The sequence below is a fragment of the Cuculus canorus genome, chromosome 3, assembly GCF_017976375.1.
Source record: "Cuculus canorus isolate bCucCan1 chromosome 3, bCucCan1.pri, whole genome shotgun sequence".
NCBI lineage: Eukaryota > Metazoa > Chordata > Aves > Cuculiformes > Cuculidae > Cuculus > Cuculus canorus.
The window spans coordinates 22,809,811-22,824,985 of NC_071403.1; the positions used below are offsets into that span (position 1 = coordinate 22,809,811).

Below are 15,175 nucleotides of genomic sequence, written 5' to 3' on the forward strand. Positions count from 1 at the left end.
AAAAAACAAAAACAACCAGCACCCAACCCAAAATCTGCAGCCATTTTAGGCAGAAGGAATCAGGCTCAAATAGACATTAGCGATCTCACTCTTTCTGATTAAGAGGAAAGTCCGTGCACCACAATGGATATATGCAGCATTTCAATACATTCCCATGTTTATAAAATCAGTATACTTCTGCCTGCCCCAACACATATCCTGGAGGTGTGCTCCCATTCTCAGAGATCAAAGGCAAAGATTAGGGAGGAAGGAAAACAAAATGGTTAAAAAAAGATTCCATACAACCAAACAGCATCGGACAGGAGATAAAGCCTGACCTGTGATTCAGCAAATTTGGATGCTCTGATGTACAACAGCCTGTGCATTACAGAAAGACAGCAGCAGTCCATTACACGTATTGATTTGCAGCACTTTGTCAGCACTAATGATGTTACCTCATTAAAAGAGATAAATGCCCTACTATTCTACCAAAAGCATCTGCTCCTTCCTCCTTCTCCTTCCTGCCCCCCCAGCAGGGCCTTCAGCATCAGCACAGTGAAATCAAATCAAAATCCAATGCTAAACTCCCTTAGAGCCACTTGCTAAGGTTGCATTTTTGTTATTCTTTTATTTATTTTTTTTTTGATGGGGTTATTCTGTGTTTCTTAGCCGGTATCTCTTCTACTCACAACAACTGGGCATATAAAGGGAAAACAAAGTACTGTGAATAACAACAGCACTCCTGCCAGCAAAGGACTTCTCAGAAAATAAACTAACATCTACCTCAGATAATAAACTAACATCTACCTCAGAAAATTCACTGACTGTTAGGTAAAATAATACGGGCTGCAGCTTTGATCAAAACAGGTGAAGTGATAGGTAAGTGATAGTGACTTCTGTCCCCTAATGCCCCATACAACACACCAGTTTTGTTTTTGACAGACTTTGTTACATGCAAAGGTAGCAGTTTACAATAATGAATGTTTTATGCATAATTCCTTTGTGTATAGGGTCTCCAAAGTACACATTATTAAAGTCTATTAAACTCTCTATTTAGCAGAATTACCAATGTGCCTTTGGGGAAATTATTACAATGAAGCTGTACTAGTGTTTAAATTCCAGTTGTTTAACAATCTTTTACTAATCACCAATCCAGGTATCTACATTAAAGTGCAGTCAGACTTCTTCTAGTGCAGCATAAATCTGTCTATGAGCTCCTTACGGAAATTAAAAAATGAGTATTTCAATGTGGCATGTTTTTCATAATTAGCCTCAGAGAGCTAACTACAAAATAATAGCAACTTCTTGCTGATCCTCTTCACCAAGCAGAGCACTCCACAGTTAAGCCTGGTTACAGAAACAATTAACTATTTGCAGCCATACAATTTACATCAACTTATCAGTATTTGCCAGATACCAGCCAATTGAAGGAAAATTTGGCCAACAAGTTCCCATTCTTTACAAATGGCCTTCCTGTGAGAAAGAACCTGTCCTTCTGTGGGACTGCATGGCTTTACAGATGGAGCAGCTCAATAGCTGCTAAAACTCAGTGTGTGCTCAGGTCCTTCCTCTGGTCCAGCTGCTAAACTCTCTGAATTGTGTGTAAAGCAACAGCACAGCAGCTACTAACTGATGAACGTGCCCCTCAGACAACTTTCCCTTGAAACACTGCATTCTACAGCTATAGCTAGGTACTCTATAAACTTGCTGGATTTTGTGGCAATGACTCTTAAACTTCCTTCCCAGGTTTTAAACATGTACCCATGCTTCCTGTGATAAGAACAGGTATTCCAGCAATGGGAGAGTCTCACATATCCCAGGGAGAGAAATACTTCATTGTATGAGAAGCCACAGGATTCAGCTTCCTAGTGTGGGGTGGAGAAGACCTAGATGCTAACTTTTCTTATTTCCTCCATGACCTTCAACAAATCACTGTGTTCCTGCCTCCATCGGATCTCCCCAGGGTGATATTTCACTGCCTTTTAGATGCTCAGATATGTTTAGTCCCACATTTATGGGGCAGAGAGCCTCTCCAGCAAAGACAACCAAGCAAGAACCACCTACATCACACCAAAAGTTTTACAACTTCCACATTAGTTCAATTCTTAGTTAACTTCAGTGACAAAACCAACATTAATACATTGACAAAATATTGACAAAAATCCTATTCAGCCAGTGGGCACAGAAACAGAATACAACTATTGAAGAGGAGTTGCTCAAGAGTTACTTCACATCAAATGAAAACTCATAATTTAGGCCCTCATACAACTGCATGTTTTGATACGCCAGAATCAAATGTCATGACCAAGCACAGATAAAAAGGGGACTAAAGTTACCATTGGAAACTGGTATGTAAAGTAAAGGTTCTTCTGACAAGTATGAAGCATATACTGTCTGCTTGTTTAGGCTCTAAGGAAAATACAACGCCCTCTGGCAGGCCTACAAAATGAAACTGTTTCCACCATGACCAGAAGTCCTTCAAAGAACAAACCTTTGGAAAAAAGCACAGCAAATGGGTGGGCTTATTTTAGCTTTACACTAAATCTCTATAAATCAATGGACTAAAGTGCTTCCTTTTTACAGTTACAAACCCTGAACCAAATCATCTTCTCTGTTTGGCAAACAACCTCATTGACTCTACTTGAGTTACACATGCATCAGAGCAGATTTTATCCCTGTGTGTAAATTTCCCATAAATACGAAAGGAAACAATCTGCTCAACTGAAGTGGGATGAGGAACTTCCCTTTCACCTTTAAAAAGGAAGTATACTTCTAAGAGACATAATGGAAAACACCACTAATTTCACTCCTTCAGTTTAACTCTCCGTTAGGAAAGACTCTTGTATGCTTAGAAAAGACATGTTTTTTGGGTTTTTAAGTTTACATTATCCCACTGCAGATCAGAAGTCCAATAATATCAAATGTTAGCTTAGAAAAGTCTCGTCTCTACTTCACTACCCGATAAAGAAGCACCTCTTCCATCCTGTTTGATGGGGTGCTAGATCAAGGGTGCAGTTCTACTGCAGCCTGAAGCCACCAATCCCTTTTTCCTGTCACTTGCTCCTGTGCCTCAACCCTAGTTTCATGAGCACAAGGTGAGATGATTCTGTCGAGTCACCCAAAATCTAATCACATCTTTGGCTTTGTTAGCTGTTGGCTGGATTCATCCCACCAAGCAGCTCATGGTACAGCCTCATAAGCACCAAAGCAGGTGCAAGAGGGAAGGCGTAAGTCCTGGCCAAGGACACCATGGTGAGAGAAAGAAGATGAACAGCCATAACTGGAACTGGCTTAGGTTGCCATGAAAACTGTACTCCCTGATGCCTTCAGAAGACATCGTAGAAACACAAGACACAGTGTGCAATGTGGCATTTAACACAGGCATTGCAATACAGTTGTCTAATGTTCCCATCTTCTTATGTCCTTATGTTTATCATGTCAGATGACAGACTTCACAAAGGCACCTGGCAACATGATGTCACTTTTTTTCCCAGAGTATTTGGTGTTGACGTGGTCTGGCCTTCATTTGTTATCGTGGCATGTGGACAAGCAGCTACCGCAGCCAAGCTGTCACTTTGTCTCTCCTGCCACCTACTGTACTGAACATCAAAATATGTGTCACCAAATTGCATGCATCTCCACTCCTGTTTGGAAACACCACCCTGTAATTCTTCTAGAAGTACCACTGTATGTATGTGGGAACACCCTGCTGTCACAAGTCCTCCAAGCAATGCTATCCAATGATTCCTGATGAAGGCTAAAGTAGAGCTCAAAGTGCTGCATTAACTTGCTGATGCTTCAGGGTTAAAATTAGCATTAAATTGAGCCTAGGGCACAAACCCTTCTTCACCTTTGCCTCACAGAGAATTAATCACAGAAGATTTATTTTAAATGGTGAACAGGCCATGATGTCTCATCAACTCCGGTCCCTGTATTTGCAGTTATTTCCAATGACAACACTTGCAAGGGGCAAAACCCAGCAGAAAAATAACTTCCCACCGGGTGTGTGACTGTCAGCCTGTGGGCAGGGGTGAAACTTTTGCTGAACTTGAGCTGCGTAACCAAATGAGCATCACCCAAGAACAGGCTCGTCAGATGCAAAAGTCTGCTTCAGACCGTGGTTTACCCTTGTCCTTTTAACCTCTCACTCTCGAAAAGCACAGCTGAGCAAGTCTGGCTGTGCCATGCATACTGTTGGCAGTGCAACACTACCCATGCGAGATGCCGTCCCCGGGAGCAGCACATGGTCCTGCTACAGACGGGGCTCCACTGAGGCTCGTGTCCAAGTGGTTTGTCCAAGGAGAAGACAAATATTTTGTCATAATCATCTGGGTTCTGCCATCCATACAGACATCATTAATCACAGTGAATGGCATCGAGAAGGGCAGCAACAAGTCTGACTCGGTCTGGCAGAGCCTAAGCCCACTGCAGGAGCTTGAAATCCATTCATAATACTACATGGAAACCAGTAACCAATCAGCCCAAACCCCAAATAGTCAGATATCCCATGTTAATTATTTATGCTATCTTCCCAGAAGGCATGAACACTTTATTTTTTAGCATTTTTTATTATTAATTTTGAGAAAGTTTTCAAACGGGAAACAACAAGCAGAAGTTGACAAAATAAATCTCGTTATTTTCTAGTAAGACAGTAACTTGTGGGTGCTAGTTTATTTTCCTATATATGGCATTCCCTTTTACCTAATCAACAGCTTGGGGCTCTAGGACAGCATTTATCTTTAGTAAAAGTATACTGATGAAGAGAAAAGCATTCAACATTTGCATGATCAAGTAAGCTACCAAATGCAGTTACTTATGCTGTGACCATAATAATCAAGAGGTATTAAATGTGGAACTGAGCACCAGTTAAATGCATTTTAAATATGATTTTTCACTGGTTGCAGTAAGGAAATCTGTGACTAGCAGGACTCTTTAGCAAACCTTACTTTTACAAGTAATAGTGGGCCTTTCATCTTAGCGCATAGAATTTGATCAACTGAGGAAAAAACACCAATGTAATTCCACTCCCTCACAGTTAAATATCTCTGAAAAATGAGGACATCTGTTTTCCTTAAACAAATCTGACAAGGTTGTAACTGAAAATATTTGTGTAGCACTCAGTTTGGTATGGACACAGGAAAACAACTGGCATGGGTAACCAGAGTGTCTAATCCCAGCTATTTAGCTACCAAAATGCCTCAAGAACTGTCATACATTCACTTAAAGCCACAAGTATCTATTAAACATGGATGAATTTATTAGGGAGCAACAGTATGTTCCCATTAATTGCATAAAGGCTGCAAATTGGTAAAAAAAGACCTTTTCTTAGAGCACATGATCAGATGTGGATCACATTAGCAGTCAGTAATGCTAAAGGAACCATCAGTGAAAATCTAACAGAGTGAACAGAGCTGTAAAACAACTTGGTATTTTTTAACACAAACTTGAAAAACCTTCTACTGCAAACGAAGCGTCAGAGGGTGCTTGCACAACCTCACTAGAAACTCTCAGACAACTCTTAAGGATCCCTAAGGATGCTCCAAAGGAATTAAAAAAGCCAATTTTATACACACTGTGCTGTCTTGATTGATGTCTGTCTGTATTGATGTCTCACTAAACCAACAGGCAAAGTTTAATCTTCAAAAGGACTTCTACCTCTGCTGTGTTCGACCAAAGGGAAAGGAAAGACATTTAAGCTTGCTTGGTCTATGGCTGACAGAGACTTTCTACCAGAAATGGAAGTCAACTGATGAGCAGGTGATAAGCTGCTCCCAGAGTTTTCCTTGCTTTAAGAGGAGTGGAGCGGCTGGGAGATTTTTGGAGCAGATTCTCCAAACAAGCTGTTAAGAGAAGTTGCTATCCAGAAGGCCTGACAGGAGGAAAAAGGAAGCAGGGAAATCAGAGTTAATGGGATTTGGCCACAACCAGAAAACAGCTAGGTTTCCGAATACATTACAAACAGTCTTGTGCTTCAGTGCTGCACTAGTTCTTTGTTGGATGAGAAAAATTTACATAGATTTAATGCCTTAAAAAGCTCCACGGAAATTTATATTAATCTGTTTAGAACAAATCTCTCCTCTCCCCTGGGATGCCCTCTAGATGTACACATGAGGAAGAGGAAATTGCCACCATAAGTTCTATGATTTTCTGTGAGGGGGAAGTTGTCAGGCTAGAGATTTATTTATTTTGAGGTTATTTCATAAGTCACAAAAATGAATGCTTGTGATACAGGGAGGTCACCACCCCACTCATCTTAGACAACACTCTCTCAGCCCACCTCTCCTTCCATGGAGGATCATAAAGTTTGCCCAAATTTTCTGCTGGAGGCAATTGCTATCTGATCCTGACAAGTGGAATAATTTGAGCTCAAAAATAGAAGGTTACTGGCTCGCAGAGCATCTCACCTTGGCACAACTTCTGATCCAGGAAGGTTATACAATTACGGCACAGAATAAGGTCTTTGGAAGGAAACTTGACGCTCTCAGGCCCAGAGGAAAGCAAGCAAACCCTCAGCTATGAATTGCATTGCTTTGAAAAGAGCAACCTCAGCAGGAGGTCCTCAGGGGCTCTCTCACCAAGGGTCTGACTGAGGACCTTCTGCTCATCCTCTGACCTAGGCGTAGAGTGAATTGGTTGCTTAAGGTGGCAATGAAAGAAAAATTACCATAGATGATGCCCTCTATCTCTGCAAACTGAAGCCAAGCCTGTGACATGACACAACGTGTACAGACTCCAAACTCACCCTTCCTCAGATCCCAAAGGAGGCAACACCGTGGTATGTGCAAGGACAGAGATGCCAGCAGCAGAGAAATTTTTGGTCTAATCATGTGATAGAGGAAGAGGCAGTCAGAGCAGAAGAATGGAAGTGATAGGAGAAGCAAGATAAAAGAATTACAGTACTGATAGCATCTTATAGACAACACACTTTTAGAAGAGGGGGAGGAAGCTGAATGGCTGTGAAAGAGGGGGAAGGAAGAGTAAGACTGATTTTCCTGATAGTCAGGTCATGAACAGTTCCCGAAACCTGTCTGGTCGAGCTGGTTGTCCAACATAAAGATGCAAAAGACAATACATTCGGCACTTTCAGAGCAGAAAAAGTAGATATTGAGGAGTGAGGCACTCTGCAGGGGAAGTAAAAAAACTACAGTCTTCTAAGTGCCCTAAATAGAGATGAAGCTATTGAGCTCTCAACTGATAACAAACATGAATAGCTAACAGAAGAGTTATGCAGAAGTGTCCACTAAGACAAAAATCTTGAAAACTTTGGCTCCTCACAAACGCCTTTTCTTTTGGCAATCCCATAAATACTGCTGGGAGATTAGCTTTATAGAGTGAGAATTTAACTGAAATTGCAGCTCTGAGTAACTACGGGAAATGTTGCTCCCAGCAACAGAAATTGTAGGATAATTAGGTATTTTGGGGAAGAGGGGAAAGAAAGTCACAGTAACTATGCAAACAGAAGAAATAACAACGCTGTCCTCTGTGACCATTTCAAGGATCTCGGAACAATCTACGGCCATTCTTCATTAAAAGTTGCTGTGCTACAGCCACAGCTTATTGCATGGGCTAGGTCCCAAGCCTGGCCATACTTCTTATCCTTATACTCTTATACTCCTGCTGATCCTCGCCCTGGATATCATCTGTAAACTGAGGTGCACGGACCCCACATGAGTTTGTGAAGTGTGGATCCCCAGCCAGGACTCCAGGTGCTGCCAAGTGTTCCTTCAATGTAATTAACAAGGAAGCCTGATCAAAAGACACAGAAGACAAAAGGTTTCCACCAAGTGAGAAAACTCCTCAGCATGAGGTTTGAAAGCTCTCCCCAGACTGAAGGCTCAAGCAGCACAGCCTGGCAGGACAAGTGGGCTGGGAAAGTCAGCCGTCTTTCAGACAAAAGCGTAAAAAAGAAGTGGGAGGAGAAAAAAAAGGAAGACAAGGTCAAGCAGAGGGAGGGAGGCTCGAGACAAACCCTCCCTAGAGGGAAGCATCTTGGTGGACACCACTGTGGAGTAAGGGTCAAGTTAAAATACAAACCCATGTTTACATGCTTCCACGACTTCCTTAACTGCAGCTGAGAATTTAATGAAATGCATTGAACTTGGTTGATTGCATCCATTTTCAACCAATTTCCAGTTCCAGTTTCTGCTCCTACTCTGATTTTCAGTCGTCGTGGGAACAAAACACTTATATTCAAAGATTGCCTTGCTAAGAAATATGGAATGAGTGGAAGTTATATTAACAATATTTAAATACAGTCCATATCTATTTAAAGTTTTGAAAGCATCTTGTTAGAACACTGCATAAATTAACCCAACCTAATTCTCCAGGACACATCAAAATCTGAAAAGTCCCAAGTTTGATGTTCTCTCTTACCACCCACTCAAAAAAAAACCAAAACCAGCACGCAGGGGTTAGCTTCAGTTGCAAACAGTAACAAAATCAACATTCAACTGAACAAATGCAATTTACTCCCTGGATGTAATGAAGATCATGCCATAACCAGTTCAAAAGCAAAAGAAGAGGCTCTCCCCCGCCATGCACACCCCTCCGCACATGTTCTCTGTTAATGATGCCCCAGCGCAGCCCGCCTGTTCGGGATCCTGCATAGCTCCCTCCATTGCTCCCTATTGCCTGAAAAATCCCTGGACACAGCGAAGCACACTGCTGCCGCTGGGTTCCCCATCCCTGCCACCCCGTTCATGCTGGCAGCAAGACAAAGCAAACTCCGGTTGCATCACGGAGCAAACTCATTTTCCAGCAACCTCCCAGCCCGGAGTTTACCGCTACTGTAATCCAGTGCTGTCAACAATGCTGCCTTTGTTGCACGCCCGTGCATGCAGCTTGCTCATTGGTTGGCTTGTTTTTTTTTTTAATTATTATTATTATTATTTATTTTAAGGAGAATTTTGCTTTAAATGAGTAATCTGTTTTCGAGTGATTTCTCCTTGGCGTTGGCTCCACCCTGTACTGTAAACGAGACATTACCTTATACAAGAATGAATCTTCTGCATTCCTCTGTCTAGCTGCCTCGCAGCACATTTCCTACGCTTGCAGCAGCCCCAGCAGCACATGCTCTCCCACCCCTTCCCCCCCACCTTTTTCTTTCCCGTTTTTTTTTTTTTTTTTTTTCCTTTTCACTGCCTCGCTGTGTTTTTGTGTAAATGATCTCACATGACTCAACAAATCCATCTGCCTGGAGCAGGCCAAGTTTGGAGCCTTCCCAGGAGGGAGGAGAAGAATTGCTTTGTGGAAAGGACCTGGAGCTTTGCCCTTTCTCTGGCTCAAATTACCCGCCTGTCAGGCCTGACGGATTTGGCTAAAAATAAAAGGAAGCGGGCCGTGAAAAGGAGATGAATGAGCTCAGCAGTTCCTTAGATAACATGGGCCTGGTGTCGCCCAAAGCTCCCAGAGCAAGAACTTCAGATGCTGGGCATGTAAGTGCAGTGCTGCAGCCTCGGTGAACTTGGCTGCTAAGGGACCAAAATAAAAAGGCACAAAAAAGGGCAAACCCAACCATAGGCTGTTGGACATAAACGGATTATAGACACGAAGAACAGGGAAATTGCCCGTTGTAGGTTTTGAGCTTGTAAAAGAGGTGATTTACTGTGTTTCCAATGGGGAAAGGGGGTGTGGGGGGGTGTGGCGGGGGCCGCATGTGATGTCAGCCTCTCGCCCTGCCCGGGGAGCCTCAGCATCCTCCCTGTAAATGCCTGCCCAGCGCCCGCAGCGGGTATTAAGCACTTAGTTTGGCAATGTAATGACACACAGCAACAATCTGTAATGCGAGGCAGTCAGCAAAGCCCTGGCTCGCAAAGCTCTTTCTCCTAACCGTTAACCATATGTTTGGCTCTGCTGCCGCCCGAGTGAGCGGGTGTTCCAGCGCACCATCTGGTTTCTATCCACACAAGCAACTGCAAAGCACAGAGTATTTCCCTCCGGAGCAGTGTCTCCCTGCCTGGCTCTCCCTCCCCACCCGGCCCTCCACTCCTCTTCTCCTTGTCTTCCTCCTTTGCTCCCTTTCAAGCAGCAGCCTCGCCTCCCCGCTGTGATACTCGAAGTGCTAGGGACCACAGCTGCCCCACCGAGGATGCAGCAGAAGAACGGGGATGCTGAAGCGTGCCAATCTCCATCAGCTTGCACCCCTGCACACACACACAGGGGGGTGGCATCCCTCTCAGCACTGATGCCTACGGTACACGTTAAAAAGCAGATGTGCTCTTGACCAGTCCAGGAGCTGCTGCAGTGTCCATTGCATCTTGCTCACATATACATGTGCACATGGAGTGTTCAATTCGGATTACATCAACTCCATCCCAACACTGCAGAAGGACTTAAAAACAAACTGAACAACAGAACAATTAGCAGCATTATCTCCTGCCTCCAACAGGGCTTTCTAAGCACATACGGTGTTGATACCCCAACACACCAAATTAAAAAAAGAGAAAGAGAGAAGAATGGAATGAGAGAGCACTGAAGAAAAAGCAGTGAAAATATTTACTTTTCCTGTGATAACGAAACAAGCTCTTTCTGAAACTATAAAAAAAGCTTTCAAGTGATATATTTTAGAAGACCCTGTACCATATGTTTGTTTTATGATTTTATGAATTCTAACTACTATTTACGTTTTAAAAGCACTTCCATCCTTCTGTTTATTTCTGAATTCACCTATGGGAGATCAGCAGTAATCTTCCTCTCAGGTCGTCCAATTTCAGATTAATCATGACCTAATGTGAGTATTCAGCGATGCAACCAACACGATATTGAGCAAATCCCACACTTGCTTCTTTAAAATAAGTTTATACTCTGCAATGAGTCACACATACAGTGTTTATCCAAGTTACCAGTGCTACAGGAAAAAAAAGCCCATTCCATCTGCAAATACATACAAATCACAGCTGTAAGCACCCAACTGCTTACACCGCAACTCGTTTCTATAACTGGATATTGATTTTTTAATAATGTGTCATTATACCAATGTTGATACAGCAACTATCTTCCTGTAGTATGCAATTTAATATTACAAAGAAGCTGGCTCTAGGAAATATCAAATACACACCCATTCACATGCTATTTAAACGTCCCTCTTGGTCATGAGTATAGCAATTCAAAGCCACAACTGTGTTTTTCCCACCTAGGACCTAACAAAGAAAACGCAAAAGACTCGCCAGTTAAAACCAGCTCAGTCTAAGGCAACTAGCTCTGCCGATCTGCTTCTCAATAAAATACTGCAGAGCCTCTCCAATCTACGCTGGAAATCAAAAAGATGTGTATTTTTTTAATTTCCTCATACATGTGAGAAATCAATGCACAAAAAAGCACACTGTAGGCCCTTATCCTGAAATCAAACACACATGGGGAAAACCCGTATGCTTGTGAAAAGCCTGATGACTTCACTAGGATTGCCTAAGAAATTTGAGGGTAGGATCTGTCCTCAATTATGAATGTGGAGTGCAATTAGCACTGTAAAATCCCCTCCTTCATCTTCAACTCCCCCTCAGTGAGGGAAATAATTAAAATAATTAAAAACATAAGAGAAGCATTTTAGCTAGCAACTTACATTTCCTACAAAATCGGATCTAAATATGTTGAAGTCCATTATTTTAAGGTAAGATTGTTGCAAACACATTAGTAGCATGCTTAAATATCACACATTAGGTTTCCTACAGCTGTGCAACAAGAAATTGTCTTCATTTACAGAGAGAAAACAACCAGCAGTAGTCCTCTAAAGCAGTAAAGGTCTAGGTCTGGGTCTTTTAGCAGATAATGATCTCTGATCCAGAAATCTTTTAAAAGGGGGAATTCAAGGGAAATATTCATAGATTCAGAGTTGCGCAGTCTGAAGGGACAGCTAATCATTTGACCTTCTTCCATAAAACAGGCATGGAGCTTCCCCGCCTACATCAATGCAGCTGTAAGAGGTTGAATTAGAGAATCTCTTACAGCCAAAAAAACCCCATAAAAAAAAAAAAAAAAGAACAGTCTCAGATTCAATAGCCTTGCATAAGGAAGGAAGCTACCTCAACCCCAGCAATGTTGTCCTATTCAGCAGTCACCTATGCTACAAGAACACTCACATCCTCTCTCCTGGTTTGAATTAATTTCACAGCCAGCCACTGGGTCTTGTTACACCGTGTCACCTTCCTCTACTCCTTAATCCCTGACAAAGGGCCACGGTCAACCTGAAACCAGCCAGTTTTTAAAGCATAATAAAAAGCAGTGTCACATTATTACCTGAATCCACTGTGTCCTGCGAACAATGACGGTTTTGCAATCACATTTTTCTGTTTTTAAAAACTTCTCTCTTGTCTCATCACTCTGTGTGAAAAACAACACAAAAAAGAAAATTGATTAATTGCATGTGAGTATCTATTAATTGCATTACATCAGCTGGCTTTCCAAGCAGATATTTAGGTATTTTTTTGTATCTTCTGCCACATACCCTAAAGATATTAACTAAGAAAAAGTCCTTTCATTAAAATTGCTCATTGACCAAACAGAAGCAACAAAGAACAATTTGGCCAAGGTACCACAGCCCATGCCTTGTAAAGCTGCTCAGGAGAGCACAGCTCTCCTGCACCCAAATCTTCTGCCCTCTCACCAGGGCATCCTGCCTGGCAGCGCTGAGACCAATGCTAAGCAGATACTCAGTGCCACCAAAAGCAGAAATACAGGAGAAAAGAGAGCTGCTTAAGTTTGTTTCATTTTCAACAGTAAATACATGCCACTAATAACAACAGCAGCAATGTAAAAATAATACTTGCAAAATTACATCAACAGTAAATTACGCAATCATACAGTTTCCCTGAACTTTGCACCTACAACATTATTTAAGCAGTGATTTTGTTAAAAATTCTTGAAAGGGTCTTTTGGTGTCTGTTTACTTCTTGCTTTGCATATTAGTAGCTTTAAGGTTCAGTGTCAAATTCTCCTGTCAATACACCAATGAACCAAAATGTACTTTTCATATAAGAAATTTCCACATTTAAATGAGGAAGAAAAAAGCCCATATGGTAGAAACCCAACTCAAGTTACAACCTCAAAAAGCCCCACAAGCGTCTCTGTATGGCCAGAAGATACATCATAAGTAAAGATAACATGCAACTGTATTTTCAGTACTGGAAATTACATTAATGTCAGTATTTCATCACTTTCCTTGAAAGCAAAACAAAACAAACCCCTTTATTTAAGGAGATGCAACTCAACCATCTGTATATGATCCCTTGCCTACCTCCTCAAGGGCACACGAAGTAAATACAGCCGCGCAGCTCGGGGTGGGGAATATGGCTGTGATACCCTTCAGGGCTTGGGCATTTGGCATACTCTGTCTGTAGTCAACATGGATGTCTGCCAGAAAGTTTTATTACAAAGTTTCAGTTGCAGTGATGTGATCGAGCCATTCCCAAAAAAGCAGCTGGAAAGGCTCAACAAATGCTGGCAACCTCTAAACTCACACCTGGAACTAGCCGAGTGCCACGTGAAGCAGACAGCACAAACTAGTCCAGGGCTGAGGACAAGAGAAGTGGGTTTCACCTCTGGTACCTGCTCCTGACTGGGCAGGGCCACCTCCCGAGCAAGGACAGGGATCAATTCCCTCCCCTCTTCCAGGGGACCTCTCTGCCACAGTCCTGGCAGTCTGGAGCCATCTATGCTGAAGGCAGAGCAGCCAAGACCTGGGCCAGTGAAGAGAGGCGAAAAATATGTCAGCAGAAGAAAATTTACTTAATGGGGATGGAAAATTGGAGGTAGGATGGGGAGAGAACGACAACCTGGGTAGGCATGGACGGCTGCACAGTGGCTGTGCAGCTGCAGCAGTGCCCATGAATTGTGTTCAAGTCTCTACCATGCCAGTGGATGCCATATGCCATTTGTTTACTTCCTGCCTTTCTTCCTTTGGTGCACACCAAAGCTATGTTGCAAGAAAGCACTGATGAGTTGAAGCACAGAAAAGGGAGAGAAATGTGGCGGGCAATCACTGCCCACAACCAGCTTCCTTTCACTCTCATGCCCTGCCATGCTCAGCACATGGGACATACCTAAGCCATGCATTAGGGCTACAGTATACGCGCAGGACAATTATGACAGTTGTTGGCTGTGAAGACAGTAGCCACCCTGCTGTTCCCCGCCACCCCTCTCAGTGCTGAGGCAGATGAGCTGTGCCTTGGAGAGCTGCCACACAGCTCCGATGCAGCACCACTCCAGTCATTTAAACCCAGCATTTCCCAAGTGGCAATAAATGGTGAGTTCCTAACCAACCTGAAACCCTGGTTTCTGTCAAGCAAAACTAATGAACACTCCTCACAAAAGGGAGCCGTATTTTCAGTACACAAAATACTATGTAGTACAGAGATATCTCAATGGCAAGACTGTGAGATTGTCAAGACCCTTTGTCCTCTTGTTTCAACTCTTTTCCTGTAGAGAAGTGGCAACACATCCAAATCATTTGTCAAACCCTCAAGCCTGACACTGATAAACGGAAAAGTTCATGAGGAAATTACAAGCTTCTTCAGTAGGATTTGAGTAATGTGCCATAAATAGAAGTCCGTGGCCAAACACGGAACAGCAGGGAAAAACCAAGATGTTAAACAGGGCGTTTGCCCAGGGCTTGCAGCTACAGCTTCATGGTCAGCACTAGGCAGGGAACTCACAGAAAGAGCTGGGTGCCATCACATAAACAAAAACTGTCCATGCATTCACAAGATTAAAATTAGGGCTGCATAAATCCATTTTATGTCTCACTGAGTTGCACTCTGACCATAGCTATAATATTTTAATGTATTTGTGTATGGAAAAAAAAATTAACAACAAATAGCTGAAATCACCCCAGATATTACATTGCCTTAAACAGTCATAGCTTATAGCAGAACATAGGTCTACCATCAACCAAATGCACAAGGCAGGAAGACAGACCTTAAAGGTAAATAATTCAGGGCTTGAATTCTTTAAGGTAAATAATTTAGGGCTCTAATGGACTTGCCAACTGTAAATAGGGAGTTCCACTGCTAAGAACCCTCCAAACTGGCCTACATCCAATCCTCAGGAGTGCAGGGCAGAAAATTGTCAGCAAAAACACGCCTGAAATATTCCTGGCTACAGCAGCAAGGACTTTGTCAAACACAGAAGGAGACTCAGGTAAGAAAAAGCAGCTTCACAGAATGGCTCTAGTGCTCCATTCTGTACCCATGAGATGTAAATTCAT

The 15,175-nt window shown here is 42.6% G+C and overlaps 1 protein-coding gene across 12 annotated transcripts in view; it reads right to left on the reverse strand.

Moving 5' to 3' along the window:
* Positions 1 to 15,175, reverse strand: part of BACH2 (BTB domain and CNC homolog 2) — a 193,932-nt gene that overhangs the window by 136,446 nt on the left and 42,311 nt on the right. For all 12 annotated transcript variants that reach the window (XM_054061303.1, XM_054061297.1, XM_054061298.1 and 9 more), the window contains one exon: positions 12,211 to 12,294. The gene's annotated coding sequence lies outside the window, so the exon portion shown is untranslated. The remainder of the gene's footprint in view (positions 1 to 12,210; positions 12,295 to 15,175) is intronic.